We start from the raw sequence: 17373 nt of genomic DNA, 5'->3' as shown, positions 1-17373 counted from the left end.
TTATCATGAACAAGGAAATATAATAATAATCCTTTTATTATTGCCTCTAGGGCATATTTCCAACAGTCTCCCACTTGCACTAGAGTCAATAATCTAGTTACATTGTGATGAATCGAACACCCATGGAATTCTGGTGTTGATCATGTTTTGCTCTAGGGAGAGGTTTAGTCAACGGATCTGCTACATTCAGGTCCGTATGTACTTTACAAATATCTATGTCTCCATCTTGAACATTTTCACGAATGGATTTGAAGCGACGCTTGATGTGCCTTGTCTTCTTGTGAAACCTGGGCTCCTTGGCAACTGCAATAGCTCCAGTGTTGTCACAGAAGAGTTTGATCGGCCCCGACGCATTGGGTATGACTCCTAGGTCGGTGATGAACTCCTTCACCCAAATTGCTTCATGTGCTGCCTCCGAGGCTGCCATGTACTCTGCTTCACATGTAGATCCCGCCACGACGCTTTGCTTGCAACTGCACCAGCTTACTGCCCCACCATTCAAAATATACACGTATCCGGTTTGTGACTTAGAGTCATCCAGATCTGTGTCGAAGCTAGCGTCGATGTAACCCTTTAAGACGAGCTCTTCCTCACCTCCATAAACGAGAAACATTTCCTTAGTCCTTTTCAGGTACTTCAGGATATTCTTGACCGCTGTCCAGTGTTCCTTGCCGGGATTACTTTGGTACCTACCTACCAAACTTACGTCAAGGTTTACATCAGGTCTGGTACACAGCATGGCATACATAATAGAACCTATGGCTGAGGCATAGGGGATGACACTCATCTCTTCTATATCTTCTGCCGTGGTCGGACATTGAGCAGAGCTCAATTTCACACCTTGCAACACAGGCAAGAACCCCTTCTTAGACTGATCCATATTGAACTTCTTCAATATCTTATCAAGGTATGTGCTTTGTGAAAGACCTATGAGGCGTCTTGATCTATCTCTATAGATCTTGATGCCTAATATATAAGCAGCTTCTCCAAGGTCCTTCATTGAAAAACTCTTATTCAAGTAGGCCTTAATGCTGTCCAAAAGCTCTATATCATTTCCCATCAAAAGTATGTCATCTACATATAATATGAGAAATGCTACAGAGCTCCCACTCACTTTCTTGTAAACGCAGGCTTCTCCATAAGTCTGCATAAACCCAAACGCTTTGATCATCTCATCAAAGTGAATGTTCCAACTCCGAGATGCTTGCACCAGCCCAGAAATCGAGCGTTGGAGCTTGCACACCTTGTCAGCATTCTTAGGATCGACAAAACCTTCCGGCTGCATCATATAGAATTCTTCCTTAAGGAAACCATTAAGGAATGCCATTTTGACGTCCATTTGCCATATCTCATAATCATAGAATGCGGCAATTGCTAACATGATTCGGACGGGCTTCAACTTCGCTACCGGTGAGAAAGTCTCATCGTAGTCAACCCCTTGAACTTGTCGATAACCCTTAGCGACAAGCCGAGCTTTATAGATGGTCACATTACCATCCGTGTCTATCTTCTTCTTAAAGATCCGTTTATTTTCTATGGCTCGCCGCTCAACGGGCAAGTCAGTCAAAGTCCATACTTTGTTTTCATACATGGATCCTATCTCGGATTTCATGGCTTCCATCCATTTGTCGGAATCCGAGCCCGCCATCGCTTCTTCATAGTTCGAAGGTTCACCATTGTCTAACAACATGATTTCCAAGATAGGGTTGCCATACCACTCTGGTGCGGAACGTGTCCTTGTGGACCTACGAAGTTCAGTAGCAACTTGATCTGAAGTTTCATGATCATCATCATTAACTTCCTCTCTAGTCGGTGCAGGCACCTCAGGAACATTTTCTTGAGTTGCGCCATTTTCCTGTTCAAGAGATAATACTTCATCAAGTTCTACTTTCCTCCCACTTACTTCTTTCGAGAGAAACTCCTTCTCTAGAAAGGATCCATTCTTGGCAACAAAGATCTTGCCTTCGGATCTGAGGTAGAAGATATACCCAATAGTTTCTTTAGGGTATCCTATGAAGACGCATTTTTCCAACTTCGGTTCGAGCTTTTCAGGTTGAAGTTTCTTGACATAAGCATCGCATCCCCAAACTTTTTGAAACGACAGCTTAGGTTTCTTCCCAAACCATAACTCATACGGTGTCGTCTCAATGGATTTTGACGGAGCCCTATTTAAAGTGAATGCGGCAGTCTCTAAAGCATAGCCCCAAAATGATAGCGGTAAATCGGTAAGAGACATCATAGATCGCACCATATCTAATAGAGTGCGATTACGACGTTCGGACACACCATTATGCTGAGGTGTTCCAGGCGGCATGAGTTGTGAAACTATTCCACATTTTCTTAAGTGTGTGCCAAATTCGTGACTCAAGTATTCTCCTCCACGATCTGATCGCAGGAACTTGATTTTCCTGTCACGTTGATTCTCAACCTCACTCTGAAATTCCTTGAACCTTTCAAAGGTCTCATACTTGTGTTTCATTAAGTAGACATACCCATATCTACCCAAGTCATCAGTGAGGGTGAGAACATAACGATAACCACCGCGAGCCTCGACACTCATTGGACCACACACATCAGTACGTATGATTTCCAATAAGTTGGTTGCTCGCTCCATTGTTCCTGAGAACGGAGTCTTGGTCATTTTACCCATGAGGCATGGTTCGCACGTGTCAAATGATGCTTAATAAAGAGACTCTAAAAGTCCATCTGCATGGAGCTTCTTCATGCGTTTGACACCTATGTGACCAAGGTGGCAGTGCCACAAGTATGTGGGACTATCATTATCAACCTTACATCTTTTGGTATTCACACTATGAATATGTGTAGCATTACGCTCGAGATTCATTAAGAATAAACCATTCACCATCGGAGCATGGCCATAAAACATATCTCTCATATAAATAGAACAACCATTATTCTCGGATTTAAATGAGTAGCCATCTCGTATTAAACGAGATCCTGATACAATGTTCATGCTCAAACTTGGCACTAAATAACAATTATTGAGGTTCAAAACTAATCCCGTAGGTAAATGTAGAGGTAGCGTGCCGACGGCGATCACATCGACCTTGGAACCATTCCCGGCGCGCATTGTCACCTCGTCCTTCGTCAGTCTCCGCTTATTCCGCAGCTCCTGCTTTGAGTTACAAATGTGAGCAACTGCACCGGTATCAAAAACCCAGGAGCTACTACGAGTACTGGTAAGGTACACATCAATTACACGTATATCACATATACCTTTCGTTTTGCCGGCCTTCTTGTCCGCTAAGTATTTGGGGCAGTTCCGCTTCCAGTGACCACTTTCCTTGCAATAAAAGCACTCAGTCTCGGGCTTGGGTCCATTCTTTGGCTTCTTCCCGGCAGCTTGCTTACCGGGCGCGGCAACTCCCTTGCCGTCCTTCTTGAAGTTCTTTTTACCCTTGCCTTTCTTGAACTTAGTGGTTTTATTGACCATCAACACTTGATGTTCCTTTTTGACTTCTACCTCTGCTGATTTCAGCATTGCAAATACTTCAGGAATGGTCTTTTCCATCCCCTGCATATTGAAGTTCATCACAAAGATCTTGTAGCTCGGTGGAAGCGACTGAAGGATTCTGTCAATGACCGCGTCATCCGGGAGATTAACTCCCAGCTGAGTCAAGCGGTTATGTAACCCAGACATAGTGAGTATGTGCTCACTGACAGAACTGTTTTCCTCCATCTTACAGCTGAAGAACTTGTCGAAGACTTCATATCTCTCGACCCGGGCATGAGCTTGAAAAACCATTTTCAGCTCTTCGAACATCTCATATGCTCCGTGTCTCTCAAAACGCTTTTGGAGCCCCGGATCTAAGCTGTAAAGCATGCCGCACTAAACGAGGGAGTAATCATTGGTACGTGTCTGCCAAGCGTTCATAACATCTTGTTCTGCAGGGAGAACAGGTGCGTCACCTAGCGGTGCTTGTAGGACATAATCTTTCTTTGCAGCTATGAGGATGATCCTCAGGTTCCGAACCCAGTCCGTATAGTTGCTGCCATCGTCTTTCAGCTTGGTTTTCTCTAGGAACGCATTGAAGTTGAGGACAACGTTGGCCATTTGATATAAAATACATGTTGTAAAGATTTTAGACTAAGTTCATGATAATTAAGTTCATCTAAATCAAATTATTCAATGAACTCCCACTCACATAGACATCCCTCCAGTCATCTAAGTATAACATGATCCGAGTTAACTAGGCCGTGTCCGATCATCACATGAGACGGACTAGTCAACATCGGTGAACATCTTCATGTTGATCGTATCTTCTATACGACTCATGCTCGACCTTTCGGTCTTCTGTGTTCCGAGGCCATGTCTGTACATGCTAGGCTCGTCCAGTCAACCTAAGTGTTTGCATGCGTAAATCTGTCTTACACCCGTTGTATGTGAACGTTGGAATCTATCACACCTGATCATCACGTGGTGCTTCGAAACATCAAATTGTCGCAACAGTGCACAGTTAGGGGGAACACTTTCTTGAAATTATTATGAGGGATCATCTTATTTACTACCGTCATTCTAAGTAAACAAGATGGAAAAACATGATAAACATCACATGCAATCAAATAATAATAGTGACATGATATGGCCAATATCACATAGCTCCTTTGATCTCCATCTTGGGGCTCCATGATCATCTTGTCACCGGCATGACACCATGATCTCCATCATCATGATCTCCATCATCGTGTCTCCATGAAGTTGCTCGCCAACTATTACTTCTACTACTATGGCTAACACATTTAGCAATAAAGTAAAGTAGTTTACATGGCGTTTCTCAATGACACGCAGGTCATACAAAAAATAAAGACAACTCCTATGGCTCCTGCCGGTTGTCATACTCATCGACATGCAAGTCTTGATTCCTATTACAATAGCATGAACATCTCATACATCACATATATATCATTCATCATTCATCACAACTTTGGCCATATCACATCACAAAACACTTGCTACAAAAACAAGTTAGACGTCCTCTAATTGTTGTTGCAAGTTTTACGTGGCTGCAATAGGGTTCTAGCAAGAACGTTTTCTTACCTACGTGAAAGCCACAACGTGATTTGTCAACTTCTATTTACCCTTCATAAGGACCCTTTTCATCGAATCCGCTCCAACTAAAGTGGGAGAGACAGACACCCGCCATCCACCTTATGCAACTAGTGCATGTCAGTCGGTGGAACCGGTCTCACGTAAGCGTACGTGTAAGGTTGGTCCGGGCCGCTTCATCCCACAATACTGCTGAAGCAAAATAAGACTAGTAGCGGCAAGAAAGTTGACAACATCTACGCCCACAACAAATTGTATTCTACTCGTGCAAAGAGAACTACGCATAGACCTAGCTTTGATCCCGCTGTTGGGGAACGTTGCAGAAAACAAAAAATTTCCTACGGTTTCACCAAGATCCATATATGAGTTCATCTAGCAACGAGTGATCGGATTGCATCTACATACCTTTGTAGATCACGCGCGGAAGCGTTCAAAGAACGGGGATGAGGAAGTCGTACTCGACGTGATCCAAATCACCGGAGATCCTAGCGGCGAACGGACGGCACCTCCGTGTTCAACACACGTACGGTCAGCGTGACGTCTCCTCCTTCTTGATCCAGCAAGGGGAAGGAGAGGTTGATGAAGATCCAGCAGCACGACGGTGTGGTCGTGGATGCAGGGGTCACCGCAGCAGGGCTTCGCCATTCTACTACGAGAGGGAAAGGTGTAGCAGGGGAGAGGGAGGTGCCAAGACTCAAGGGCGCGGCTGCCCCCTCTCTCCCCCCCTTTATATAGGCCCCCTAGGGGGTGCGCCGGCCCTAGGAGATGGGATCTCCTAGGGGGTGCGCCGGCCCTAGGAGATGGGATCTCCTAGGGGGCGGCGGCCAAGGAGTGGAGTGCCCCCAAGCCAGGTGGGGCGCCCCCCCCCCCACCCACCCTAGGGTTCCCAACCCTAGGCGCATGGGTTGGGCCAAGGGGGGCACACCAGCCCACTATGGGCTGGTTCCCCTCCCCACTTTGGCCCATGGGGCCCTCCGGGATGGGTGGCCCCACCCGATGGACCCCCGGGACCCTTCCGGTGGTCCCGGTACAATACCGGTGACCCCTGAAACTCTCCTGATGGCCGAAACTGCACTTCCTATATATAATTCTTCACCTCCGGACCATTCCAGAACTCCTCGTGACGTCCGGGATCTCATCCGGGACTCTGAACAACTTTCGGGTTACTGCATATTATATCTCTACAACCCCAGCGTCACCGAACCTTAAGTGTGTAGACCCTACGGGTTCGGGAGACATGTAGACATGACCGAGATGGCTCTCCGGTCAATAACCAACAGCGGGATCTGGATACCCATGTTGGCTCCCACATGCTCCTCGATGATCACATCGGATGAACCACGATTTCGAGGATTCAAGCAACCCCGTATACAATTCCCTTTGTCAATCGGTACGTTACTTGCCCGAGATTCGATCGTTGGTATCCTAATACCTCGTTCAATCTCGTTACCGGCAAGTCACTTTACTCGTACCGTAATGCATGATCCTGTGACCAGACACTTGGTCACTTTGAGCTCATTATGATGATGCATTACCGAGTGGGCCCAGAGATACCTCTCCGTTATACGGAGTGACAAATCCCAGTCTTGATTCGTGTCAACCCAACAGACACTTTCAGAGATACCCGTAGTATACCTTTATAGTCACCCAGTTACGTTGTGACGTTTGGTACACCCAAAGCACTCCTACGGTATCCGGGAGTTACACGATCTCATGGTCTAAGGAAAAGATACTTGACATTGGAAAAACTCTAGCATACGAACTATACGATCTAGTGCTATGTTTAGGATTGGGTCTTGTCCATCACATCATTCTCCTAATGATGTGATCTCGTTATCAATGACATCCAATGTCCATAGTCAGGAAACCATGACTATCTATTGATCAACGAGCTAGTCAACTAGAGGCTTACTAGGGACATGTTGGTGTCTATGTATTCACACATGTATTACGATTTCCGGATAACACAATTATAGCATGAATAAAAGACAATTATCATGAACAAGGAAATATAATAATAATCCTTTTATTATGGCCTCTAGGGCATATTTCCAACAGTCTTCACCCACGGGATCAAGCCTGGAGTCGCCCCATCATCGTTGTCGTCCTCGTCTTCAACTACGGTCGCCATCGATGCCCCGCCGTGGATCCATGCTCCGGCACGTCCTCGTCCTTCTCCTCGAGCACGCTGTCGTTTCCCTGCACCGCAAGTGAGGCCCGGCCTCTCCTCCTCTCCCCCCCTCGCTATCGCCCGAGCTCGCTGGAGCTCGTAACCCGCCACGGCGCTGCACGCACTCCGCTGCACCACCGTGCGCAGCCCCTCTGCCCGACCGTGCCCGCGTAGCCCCCTGCCCCGCACCCGCGCCACCTGCTACTGCCGGTGGCCACCACGCCCGCCGCTCCTGCTAGCTCACTGTCCCGCTGCACCCGCCGCGCCTCACCCGTCCGCCTCGCTCGCCCTTCTGCCCGCTGCTGCCGGCCGCCTCCGCCGCCCACCCCCCGTGACGCCGCACCCCCGCTCCCCTGCTGCTGCTCGCTCCGGCCACCACCGCAGCCGCGCCCCAACCGCCCCTCCCCGTTGGCTGATCCATACGCCACCGCGCAGCCCTGGCCGTGGCTTCCCTGGTGCGGGCGTGCCCAGCCGAGGCCACCGCTGGTTTTTGCCTTGGCTAGTGGGTTGATACGTCTCCGTCGTATATACTTTTCCAAACACTTTTGCCCTTGTTTTGGACTCTAACTTGCATGATTTGAATGTAACTGATGCTGTTTTCAGCAGAATTACCATGGTGTTATTTTTGTGCAGAAATAAAAGTTCTCAGAATGACCAGAAAATCAACGGAGATTATTTTTGGAATATATAAAAAATACTGGAAGAAGAATCCACGTCAGGGGGCCCACACCCTGTCCATGAGGGTGGGGGCGCGCCTACCCCCTGGGCGCGCCCCCTACCTCGTGGGCCCCCTGACGCTCCACCGACCTCAACTCCAACTCCATATATTTGTGTTTGGGGAGAAAAAAATCAGAGAGAAGGATTCATCGCGTTTTACGATACGGAGCCACTGCCAAGCCCTAAACTCTCTCAGGAGGGCTGGTCTGGAGTCCGTTCGGGGCTCCAGAGAGGGGAATCTGTCGCCATCGTCATCATCAACCTTCCTCCATCACCAATTTCATGATGCTGACCGCCGTGCGTGAGTAATTCCATCGTAGGCTTGCTGGACGGTCATGGGTTGGATGAGATTTATCATGTAATCGATTTAGTTTTGTTAGGGTTTGATCCCTAGTATCCACTATGTTCTGATATTGATGTTGCTATGACTTTGCTATGCTTAATGCTTGTCACTAGGGCCCGAGTACTATGATTTCAGATCTGAACCTATTATGTTTTCATGAATATATATGTGTTCTTGATCCTATCTTTCAAGTCTATAGTCACCTATGATGTGTTATGATCCGTGCTACCTCTTGAGCACTGCGTTGGTTTTCCCTTGAAGAGGAAACGGTGAGGCAGTAAAGTAGCGTAAGTATTTCCCTCAGTTTTTGAGAACCAAGGTATCAATCCAGTAGGAGATCCCACTCGAGTCCCACGCACCTACTCAAACAAATAAGAACCTCGCAACCAACGCGATAAAGGGGTTGTCAATCCCTTCACGGTCACTTACGAGAGTGAGATCTGATAGATATGATAAGATAATATTTTTGGTATTTTTATGATAAAGAGAAATAAAGATGCAAAGTAAAATAAATGACAATAGAAATAGCTACGTGTTGGAATATTAATATGATGGAAGATAGACCCGGGGGCCATAGGTTTCACTAGTGGCTTCTCTCAAGAGCATAAGTATTATGGTGGGTAAACGAATTACTGTCGAGCAATTGATATAATTGAGCATAGTTATGATAATATCTAGGTATGATCATGTATATCGGCATCACGTCCGCGACAAGTAGACCGAAACGATTTTGCATCTACTACTATTACTCCACACATCGACCGCTATCCAGCATGCATCTAGAGTATTAAGTTCATAAGAACAGAGTAATGCTTTAAGTAAGATGACATGATGTAGAGGGATAAACTCATGCAATATGATATAAACCCCATCTTTTTATCCTCGATGGCAAAAGTACAATACGTGCCTTGCTGCCCCTGTGTCACTGGGAAAGGACACCGCAAGATTGAACCCAAAGCTAAGCACTTCTCCCATTGCAAGAAAGATCAATCTGGTAGGCCAGACCAAACTGATAATTCGAAGAGACTTGCAAAGATAAACCAATCATACATAAAAGAATTCAGAGAAGATTCAAATATTGTTCATAGATAAACTTGATCATAAACCCACAATTCAGAGAAGATTCAAATATTTCTCGACAAACACACCGCAAAATAAGATTACATCGAATAGATCTCCAAGAAGATCGAGGAGAACTTTGTATTGAGATCCAAAGAGAGAGAAGAATACATCTAGCTAATAACTATGGACCCGAAGGTTCTAAGTAAACTACTCACACATCACCGAAGAGGCCATGGAGTTGATTTAGAGGCCCTCCGTGATCGATGCCCCCTCCGGCGGAGCTCCGGAAAAGGCCCCAAGATGGGATCTCTCGGGTACAAAAGGTTGCGGCGGTGGAATTAGGTTTTCGTGGTGCTCCTGGATGTTTGTGGGGTATGTGGACTTATATAGGAGGAAGATGTAGGTCGGTGGAGCAACAACGGGCCCACGAGGGTGGAGGGCGCTCCCAGGGGGTAGGCGCGCCCCCTGCCTCGTGGCCTCCTCGATTGTTCCTTGACGCCCACTCCAAGTCTCCTGGGTCACATTTGTTGAGAAAATCACGTTCCTGAAAGTTTCATTCCGTTTGGACTTCATTTGATATTCCTTTTCTACGAAACACTGAAATAGGCAAAAAAAACAGCAATTTGGGCTAGGCCTCCGGTTAATAGGTTAGTCCCAGAAATGATATAAAAGTGTAAAATAAAGCCCATTAACGTCCAAAATAAATAATATAATAGCATGGAGTAATAAAAAATGATACGTTGGAGACGTATCAAGCATCCCCAAGCCTAATTCCTGCTCGTCCTCGAGTAGGTAAATGATAAAAAAGAATTTTTGATGTGGAATGCTTTCTAAAAAATTTCTCAATGTAATTTTTCTTTATTGTGGCATGAATGTTCAGATCCGAAAGATACAAGATAAAAGTTTCATATTGACATAAAAACAATAATACTTCAAGCATACTAACTAAGCAATCATGTCTTCTCAAAATAACATGGCCAAAGAAAGTTATCCCTACAAAATCATATAGTCTGGATATGCTCTATCTTCTCCACACAAAATATTTAAATCATGCTCAACCCCGATGACAAGCCAAGAAATTGTTTCATACTTTTGATGTTCTCAAACTTTTTCAATCTTCACGCAATATATGAGCGTGAGCCATGGACATAGCACTATATGTGGAATAGAATGGTGGTTGTGGAGAAGGCAAAAAAGGAGAAGATAGTCTCACATCAACTAGGCGTATCAACGGGCTATGGAGATGCCCATCAATAGATATCGATGTGAGTGAGTAGGGATTGCCATGCAACGGATGCACTAGAGCTATAAGTATATGAAAGCTCAACAAAAGAAACTAAGTGGGTGTGCATCCAACTCGCTTGCTCATGAAGACCTAGGGAAATTTTGAGAAAGCCCATCATTGGAATATACAAGCCAAGTTCTATAATGAAAAATTCCCACTAGTATATGAAAGTGATATCATAGGAGACTCTATATCATGAAGATAATGGTGCTACTTTGAAGCACAATTGTGGAAAAAGGATAGTGGCATTGTCCCTTCTCTCTTTTTCTCTTTTTTTATTTGGGCCTTTTTTTGGCCTCTTTTTTCCCCTTTTTTTATTTTTCGTCCGGAGTCTCATCCTGACTTGTGGGGGAATCATAGTCTCCATCATCCTTTCCTCATTGGGACAATTCTTTAATAAGATGATCATCACACTTTAATTTACTTACAACTCAAGAATTACAACTCAATCCTTAGAACAAAATATGACTGTATGTGAATGCCTCCAGCGGTGTAGCGGGATGTGCAATGATACATGAATGACATGTATGAATAATTATGATCGGTGGCTTTGCCACAAATACAATGTCAACTACATGATCATGCAAGCAATATGACAATGATGAAGCGTGTCATAATAACGGAACGGTGGAAAGTTGCATGGCAATATATCTCGGAATGGCTATGGAAATTCCATAATATGTAGGTATGGTGGATGTTTTGAGGAAGGTATATGGTGGGTCTATGGTACCGGAGAAAGTTGCGCAATACTAGAGAGGCTAGCAATGGTGGAAGGGTGAGAGTGTGTATAATCCATGGACTCAACATTAGTCATAAAGAACTCTCATACTTATTGCAAAAATCTATTAGTTATCGAAACAAAGTATTACGCGCAATGCTCCTAGGGGGGGTAGATTGGTAGGAAAAGACCATCGGTCGTCCCCGACCGCCACTCATAAGGAAGACAATCAATAAATAAATCATGCTCCGACTTCATCACATAACGGTTCACCATACGTGCATGCTACGGGAATCACAAACTTCAACACAAGTATTTCTCAAATTCACAACTACTCAACTAGCATGACTCTAATATCACCATCTCCATATCTCAAAACAATTATCAAGTATCAAATTTCTCATAGTATTCAATGCACTTCTATGAAAGTTTTTATATTATTCCTAAAAGCAAATTTCCATGTTGTTCTAAAGGACTCTCAAAATAATATAAGTGAAGCATGAGATATCAGTTATTTCTATAAAATAAAACCACTGCCGTGCTCTAAAAGATATAAGTGAAGCACTAGAACAAAAACTATATAGCTCAAAAGATATAAGTGAAGCACATAGAGTATTCTAATAAATTTTAAATCATGTGAGTCTCTCTCAAAAAGTGTGTACAGCAAGGATGATTGTGGTAAACTAAAAAGAAAAGACTCAAATCATACAAGATGCTCCAAGCAAAACACATATCATGTGGTGAATAAAAATATAGCTCCAAGTAAAGTTACCGATGGACGAAGACGAAAGAGGGGATGCCTTCCGAGGCATCCCCAAGCTTTGGCTTTTGGGTGTCCTTAGATTACCTTGGGGTGCCATGGGAATCCCCAACCTTAGGCTCTTGCCACTCCTTGTTCCATAATCCATCTAATCTTTACCCGAAACTTGAAAACTTCACAACACAAAACTCAAAATAGAAAATCTCGTGAGCTACATTAGCGAAAGAAAACAAAACACCACTTCAAGGTACTTTAATGAAATCATTCTTGATTTATATTGGTGTTAAACCTACTGTATTCCAACTTCCCTATGGTTTATAAACTCTTTTACTAGCCATAGATTCATCAAAATAAGCAAACAACACACGAAAAATAGAATCTGTCAAAAATGGAACAGTCTGTAGTAATCTGTAGGTTTCGACCACTTCTGGAACCCAAAAAATTATAAAATAAATTTTTGGACGCGCGGAATTTATCTATTAATCATCTTCAAAAAGAATTAACTAAATAGCACTCTCCAAATAAAAAACGGCAGCCATTCTCGTGAGCGCTTAAGTTTCTGTTTTTTACAGCAAGATCAAAAAGACTTTCCCCAAGTCTTCCCAACAGTTCTACTTGGCACAAACATTAATTAAACACAAAAAACACAACCAAAACAGAGGCTAGATAAATTATTTATTACTAAACAGGAGCAAAAATCAAGGAATAAAAATAAAATTGGGTTGCCTCCCAACAAGCGCTGTCGTTTAACGCCCCTAGCTAGGCATAAAAGCGAAGATAGATCTAGGTATTTCCATCTTTGGTAGGCAATCCATAAGTGGCTCTCATAATAGATTCATAAGGTAAATTTATTTTATTTCTAGGGAAGTGTTCCATGTCTTTCCTTAACGGATATTGGAATCTAATATTCCCTTCCTTCATATCAATAATTGCACCAATCGTTCTAAGGAAAGGTCTACCAAGAATAATAGGACATGAAGGATTGCAATCTATGTCAAGAACAATGAAATCAACAGGCACATAGTTCCTATTTGCAACAATAAGAACATCATTAATTCTTACCATAGGTTTCTTAATAGTGGAATCCGCAAGGTGCAAGTTTAAAGAACAATCATCAAAATCACGGAAACCTAGCAAATCACACAAAGTTTTTGGAATCATGGAAACACTAGCACCCAAATCACACAAAGCATAGCACTCATGATCTTTAATTTTATTTTTTATTGTAGGTTCCCACTCATCATAAAGTTTTCTAGGGATAGAAACTTCCAACTCAAGTTTTTCTTAATAAGATTGCATCAAAGCATCAAAGATATGTTTAGTAAAAGCTTTATTTTGGCTATAAGAATGAGGAGAATTTAGCACGGATTGCAACAAGGAAATACAATCTATCAAAGATCAATTATCATAATTAAATTCCTTGAAATCCAAAATAGTGGGTTCAGTGATATCTAAAGTTTTGACCTCTTCAATCCCACTTTTACCAATTTTAGCATCAAGATCTAAAAACTCCGAATTTTTGGAACGCCTTCTAGGTAAAGGCGGCTCATGTCTGGTCCCATCATTATCAAGATTCATATTGAGAAACAAAGATTTAATAGGAGACACATCAATAACTTTTAGATCTTCATCTTTTTTATCTAACTCTTCTGGTTTAGCGGCCATCTTATTAACTAAAGTGGCCTACTTATTAGAATTTTGGGCAATTAATTTTTCAAGATGAACAAACTGAGATTTCAACCCATAAAATTCCTTAGACATATCATCGAGCTCTTTATTCATTAAACCAACAAAACCTTTTTGTTCCTTAAGCTCGTTTCTAAAGAAATTATTATGCTCAAACTGCAAGGAGATAAAACTCCTAATGTTGTTTTCGATTTCTTCCAACCTTTTAAGGTGAAGATCAACACCTTTTGGTAAAGCCATAAGGGCAACAAGCAACAAGAGGCAAGCGAAAAGAGATGAACTAGAAAAGAGAGGGCGAAAGGAAAAGAGGGCGAATAAAACGGCAAGGGTGAAGTGGGGGAGAGGAAAATGAGAGGCAAATGACAAATAATGTAATGCGAAGGACAAGAGTTTGTGATGGGTACTTGGTATTTCTTGACTTGTGCGTAGACTCCACGGCAACGGCGCCAGAAATGGCTCGTTGTCGGGAGTCAAATCTTGACTTGACTTGGCGCAAACCTCCCCGGCAATAGCGCCAGAAATCCTTCTTGCTACCTCTTGAGCACTGCGTTGGTTTTCCCTTGAAAAGGAAAGGGTGATGCACTGAAGTAGCGTAAGTATTTCCCTCAGTTTTTGAGAACCAAGGTATCAATCCAGTAGGAGATCACGCTCGAGTCCCACGCACCTACACAAACAAATAAGAACCTCGCAACCAACGCGATAAAGGGGTTGTCAATCCCTTCAAAGTCACTTACGAGAGTGAGATCTGATAGATATGATAAGATAAGATTTTTGGTATTTTTATGATAAAGATAAATAAAGATGCAAATTAAAATAAATAGCAATAGAAATAGCTAAGTGTTGGAAGATTAATATGATGGAAGATAGACCCGGGGGCCATAGGTTTCACTAGTGGCTTCTCTCAAGAGCATAAGTATTACGGTGGGTAAACGAATTACTGTCGAGCAATTGATAGAATTGAGCATAGTTATGAAAATATCTAGGTATGATCATGTATATAGGCATCACGTCCGCGACAAGTAGACCAAAACGATTCTGCATCTACTACTATTACTCCACACATCGACCGCTATCCAGCATGCATCTAGAGTATTAAGTTCATAAGAACAGAGTAATGCTTTAAGTAAGATGACATGATGTAGAGGGATAAACTCATGCAATATGATATAAAAACCATCTTTTTATCCTCGATGGCAACAATACAATATGTGCCTTGCTGCCCCTGCTGTCACGGGGAAAGGACACCGCAAGATTTAACCCAAAGCTAAGCACTTCTCCCGTTGCAAGAAAGATCAATCTAGTAGGCCAAACCAAACTGATAAGTTGAAGAGACTTGCAAAGATAAACCAATCATACATAAAAGAATTCAGAGAAGATTCATATATTGTTCATAGATAAACTTGATCATAAACCCACAATTCATCGGATCTCGACAAACACACCGCAAGAGAATATTACATTGAATAGATCTCCAAGAAGATCGAGGAGAACTTTGTATTGAGATCCAAAGAGAGAGAAGAAGCCATCTAGCTAATAACTATGGACCTGAAGGTCTGAAGTAAACTACTCACACATCACCGGAGAGGCCATGGAGTTAATGTAGAGGCCCTCCGTGATTAATGCCCCCTCCGGCGGAGCTCCAGAAAAGGCCCCAAGATGGGATCTCTCGGGTACAGAAGGTTGCGGCGGTGGAATTAGGTTTTCGTGGTGCTCCTGGATGTTTGCGGGGTACATGGACTTATATAGGAGGAAGAAGTAGGCCGGTGGAGCAACGAGGGGCCCACGAGGGTGTAGGGCGCGCCCAGGGGGTAGGCACGCCCCCTGCCTCGTGGCCTCCTCGATTGTTTCTTGATGCCCACTCCAAGTCTCCTGGATCATGTTTGTTGAGAAAATCACGTTCCCGAAGGTTTCATTCCGTTTGGACTTCGTTTGATATTCCTTCTCTGCGTAACACTGAAATAGGCAAAAAAACAGCAATTTGGGTTGGGCCTCCGGTTAATAGTTTAGTCCCAAAAATGATATAAAAGTGTAAAATAAAGCCCATTAACATCCAAAACAGATAATATAATAGCATGGAGCAATAAAAAATTATAGATACGTTGGAGACGTATCAATCCGTTAACCCCGAAGTGACAATAATCGGGATACTTACTGGTGATGGTCATAGTTTGAGGAGTTCATGTATTCACTATGCGTTAATGCTTTGGTCCGGTACTCTATTAAAAGGATGCCTTAATATCCCTTAGTTCCCAATAGGACCCCGCTGCCACGGGAGGGTAGGACAAAAGATGTCATGCAAGTTCTTTTCCATAAGCATGTATGACTATATTCGGAATACATGCCTACATTACATTGATGAACTAGAGCTAGTTCTGTGTCACCCTATGTTATAACTGTTGCATGATTGATCGCATCCGACATAATTATCCATCACTGATCCATTGCCTATGAGCTTTTCATATATTGATCTTTGCTTATTTACTATTCCGTTGCTACTGTTACAATCACTATAAAACCAAAAATATTACTTTTGCCACTGTTACCACTACCATTACAAAAAAACACTTCTGTGATAATACGTGTTTGTCACAGTAGGTCATGTTTTCTGTCATACATGTACATCCATGACAAATTTATGACAGAATCAAGATAGTCATACCTGTGCTGTCTTAGAAGTCTTCCATGACATTACCAAAATTATCATCACTGAAGTGTCCACTTCCATGACGATAAATCGCTTGTCATAGAAGTGCTCTCGTCAAGGGTGACCGACACATGGCATCCACCATAACGGAACGCCATTAAGCTATCGGGTCCGGTTTTGGATCCGATAACCCGTTAACAGCCCCGACCAATGGGGATTTTCCACATGTAAAATCATCATTGGCTGGAGGAAACACGTGTCGGCTCATCGTTGGGACAGATGTCATCCAGTCATTGGACCCAAAGTGCATGCCTATGATACGTCGACATGTGGCACGGCCCAACAGAGGCCCATTCCTATGAAAAGGCCGGCCCGTTTGACTTGGTAAAAAGGTGGTGGGTCAGCCCACGGCAAGCCTGTTAATGGCATGTTCGCATATAGCCCATTTACAGCCCGCTATCCCATGGCCTGTTTACGGCCTATCCGAATTAGGCCCGGTAGTGTCATCTGGGCCGTCCAATATAATTCCAGCCCGTTTTAACTTCTGGCCCATGTATGGCCCATGACGTCTTTCGACCCACATGAGGCCCTTAGTAACCCTCGGCCCCTTAACGGCCCGTGGTAAAACTGGCCCGTAATGAATAGTGTATCACTGTATACCCATTAACGACCCATTATTCCGTTGGGCCATTTCCAGCCCATGTTATCTTTCGGCCTTCTTAGGGCCCATTTATTCTTGGGCTCATTTCCAGCATTAGGTTACTTATGGCCCATTACTGTCATTTTCTTCTTGTGGGCCAAATTCAGCCCGTGGTTACAGTCGGCCCATTTGTGGCCCATTAATACGTTGGGCCGTTTTCATGTCGAAAAAAACTGTTGGGCTATTTTTATAGAGTTATGAAATACGACCTATTAACGGC

This window comes from Triticum aestivum, chromosome 1A, assembly GCF_018294505.1.
Source record: "Triticum aestivum cultivar Chinese Spring chromosome 1A, IWGSC CS RefSeq v2.1, whole genome shotgun sequence".
Classification (NCBI taxonomy): Eukaryota; Viridiplantae; Streptophyta; class Magnoliopsida; order Poales; family Poaceae; genus Triticum; species Triticum aestivum.
The sequence above is the reverse complement of the archived record's forward strand: the minus strand, read 5'-3'. Positions refer to the sequence as shown.